Raw genomic sequence first — 3801 nt, 5'->3', positions numbered from 1 at the left:
GCCCTTTTTTTTTTTTTTTTTTTTTTTACCAGGCACCGTTTTAAGAGCTACATGTGCTGGGCATCGTGCTAGCCTCTGGGGTTACCACGGTGAACAAAGCCTGACCCAGACCTCATCTGGTGGAGTGTCCAGACCAGTGGAGGTGGAAGCCATCATTTCAATGTGCTCACAAATGAGAGTATAATTGCAGGCTGGTGTAGGATGAGGCAGTCATTAGTGATTCTATTATTCCCTGCACCGTCCACATACTAAAGCAGGAAAGTATATATTTTCTGGATAATTTTTTGCTAAAAGGGTCAAATTCCTTCTTAATATCTCTGCTCCCTGACTGCCTCCATCTGGCCCCTCCTTCTGAGGTCTGGGGCAGCATTTAGCTTCCCGTGTCTGTTCTGCCTTTCCACCTCACTCTGATTGTCTAATTTTCCCTTCTCGTCCTAGTATTTCTTCGCTTGTTGGGCTTGTTTGGCTACCAGCCCACCTCCTGCCTCTGTTACAAAAAGGTAATTACAGAGATTAAAGGGAAAAAAGTAGTTGGCTAAATATTAAGTAGCCTTTCCCAAGGACGCTGAAGGCATTTTAAAACTGTACACAGCTATCTCCCCATTAGGTCATGCAGGCCTGGAAAATAGTGAGTGGTTTAAAATTTCTTCAAGGGGAGCATGAATAGAAAACCCACAATTTAATCAAAATCAATCTCTGTAGGGCCCTAAGATCTTAATTGGTTGGAATGTGCTTTCATCCCGACTGACATCCTTCCTGGGGCAAATTGAAGCTAGGTGACAGCCAGTGCGAAGTCCCTAAACACAAGGAAAGGGCTTTTTATGAGTGACTGTTAGTGTTACCTATTAGAGAAAGTGCTTTGTTTTGGGTTACTTTTTCGCTTTGGGGGTTGCAGTTGGAAGGGGTGAAAGTATAAGGAAGTGGAAAGAAACATTTAATAGACTGAGTTTTCTGAAGTCATTATGTCTACTCATTTACACTAACAAAATTTTTGTATTCTCAAATTTGATACTTAAGAGTCTCAACTCTTTAAGAATGAACATGTGCTATGGTCTGAATGTTTGTGTCCTCCCAAAATTCACATGTTGAAATCCTAACCTCCAAGGTGACGATATTAGGGGGTGGAGCCTTGGGAGGTGATTAGGTCATGAGAATGGAGCTCTCACAAATGAGATTAGTGGCCTCAGAAAAAGAGAACCCAGAGAGCTCACTTGCCCCTTTTGACATTTAAGTTTACAGTGAGAAGACAACCGGCCGTCTAGGAGGAAACAGGCTCTCACCAGACACTAGCACCTTGACCTTGTACTTCCCAGCATCCAGAACTGTAAGTAATAAATTAATTTTCTTTATAAGCCACTCAGTCTATGATATTTGTTATAGCAGCCTGAACGGACTAAGACACCATGGAAGTTCCAAAACCTGCAATTGTAACTCACCAGTTAAATTTGTGTCCCTGAGGTTACTGAGCAGGAATAATTGTTGAATGGGGCTAACTAGCCTTCTAGAAATCTCTTCTCAGTGTGGCTGTGTGGTTCTCAGGGATGACTTGATCTCATTTAATCATCACCTCTACCCTCTGGAGTAGTGAAATGACATCACTGCTGCTCACCACTCTGTCAGGTCCTCCTGTCTTTCTGGCAGGGAGGATTATGCTTCCTTTCCCCCTTTAAACTAGACTTAGCCATTTAACTTGCTTTGGCCAATGAAATGTGAGTCACTTTTGCACTGAAGCATTTAAACTCTCTTCCCCTGCTACAGTGATCTTGGAAGCACATGTTGGTATAGATGTGCCTTAAGACCAACGCACTCTGGAAAGAAGAACCAACTCATGGAGAACAGCTGCCCTGGAGAATCACTGGATCCACAGCTCTACTATGGAATTGCTGGACTTTTTGCATGAGTGAGAAATAAACTGTAGTGGTATTAAGCAGCTGAGATTTGGGGGTCTTTGTTACTGCAGCATAAAATAGCCTATACTTTCTGATACAAGTAAATATTATTACCCTAATTTAGAGATAAAGAAATGGTAGAGCCCGCCCGGCCTAGCCCCGCCGGCCCGCCCGTGCGCCCCACGCTAGCATCCCAGCCGAGCCCCCGCCAGCCCCGCGCGGCGCGGATCCCCCCGAGCCCGGCATGGCGCTCAACAATTTGGTAACTCTTGTTCCCCATCCATCCGAATTAATGAATGTTCCTCTTCATCGGCAACAAAACAAATGGTACAACATTAGTGAAAAATAAAACTGCTGCTGCAACTACTGCTCTGCAATTTCCATACCCTCTGTTTACTGCAAATAGTTGCTCTACTAGTGGAAATTCTAATCTTTCACAAACACAGAGTTCTAGTAACTCATGTTCTGTACTTGAAGCTACCAAGCATTAGGATATTGGATTGCCGAGAGCATTTTTTTCTGTTATCAGCAAGAAATTGAATCCACTAAACAGACTTCGGGTAGTAGAAACAAAGCTTTGCCTGAGCAGGTTTGGATTAAAGTAGGAGAAGCGCTATGTAAACAGGCAATAAATAAGAGGAGTCGGAGTAGGATACGTCAGTTGGACACAAACATAGAACGAAGAGCCCTTGGAGAGCTCCAGAATGTGGGTGAAGGCTCCACAGCAGTGCAGGGTGCTTGGCAGTCGGTGGAGTCGTCCCAGGCCACCCTCGGGGAGCAGACCCAGAGCGGGCCCCAGTGGGGCAGGTCCCAGCACAGGGAGAGGTACAACTGCATGGAAAGAGATAGAAGGCGCAGAATCCGCATTTGTTGCGATGAGTTGAATCTTTTAGTCCCGTTCTGCAACGCCGAGACCGATAAGGCAACGACTCTGCAGTGGACCACAGCGTTCCTGAAATATATTCAGGATCCTAAGACATGGAGATTCTCTTAAAAAGGAATTTGAGAGTGTATTTTGCGGTAAAACTGGCTGAAGGCTAAAGTTGACCAGACCAGACTCCTTGGTGACGTGTCCCACACAGGAGAGTACAGAGTAGCCCAGCTATGGAGATCAAGTGACTGGATGTGAACACTAATGCCTGGGAAGTAAACGGCTGTTCCTTCGTGACCCATAAACATTTCCTAGGACCCTGGAACTCAGTTCTGATAGTCTAACTCTAAAGGGACATGATTCAGCTGATGGGACTCCAGTGGGGACTTTGAAAGCACATTTTGTAAAAATATTTATCTAAAACAAAATGCTTACCGATTAATGTCCTCTTAGACCATTTGGGGAGGAAGACATCTTGACAATTAGTAAGTAATTTTTCAATTATCTGTCTGATTCCATCATGTTTTCTTAACATGATAACTTGAAAAATGAACATCCTTTGTAATTTCTTTAGTCTTAGAAGGTACATTGCTTTTTACTTATTTTATTTACATTTTAAATATGCCCCCTTAGCAACTAGAACAAGTTAAATTGTTCTTAACTATAAGTAGTTTGGATATTTTATTTCATTTGTTTATCGCTTCCCCTTGTAATGATTTCTAGCTTCATAGAACTGTATTGCAAAATGCAGTCCTATTTTAAACCTTTCTGCTAGAAATTTTCCAGAGATCTCCTTTAAAGGTACTTTTGTCCATAAATGAAATATTGTCACGGTAGATTGCTTCAGTGCCCTCATTTTCATATTGAGAGTCATTACTTTCTGTGTAATAAACTGTAGTGTTTGGAACTGAGTTTTTCAAATGAGTGGCTTTATTTATTACAACAGATAATACCAATAGACTTTAGTGCAATACAGTCACTTTCAATAAATACTGTCAATGGGAGATAGTTAAATGTTTGTACACAAAGGAGGCAGGTAAA

General features: G+C 42.6%; 1 pseudogene; it reads left to right on the top strand.

The window, feature by feature from the left end:
• Positions 1–2082: 2082 nt before the first annotated feature.
• Positions 2083–3008, top strand: LOC112407356 (transcription factor-like 5 protein; annotated as a pseudogene).
• Positions 3009–3801: the final 793 nt, after the last annotated feature.

The sequence above is a fragment of the Neophocaena asiaeorientalis genome, unplaced genomic scaffold, assembly GCF_003031525.2.
Source record: "Neophocaena asiaeorientalis asiaeorientalis breed wild unplaced genomic scaffold, Neophocaena_asiaeorientalis_V1.1 scaffold29, whole genome shotgun sequence".
Classification (NCBI taxonomy): Eukaryota; Metazoa; Chordata; class Mammalia; order Artiodactyla; family Phocoenidae; genus Neophocaena; species Neophocaena asiaeorientalis.
Note: the sequence above shows the minus strand (reverse complement) of the source record. Positions and strands in the feature narration are given on the sequence as shown.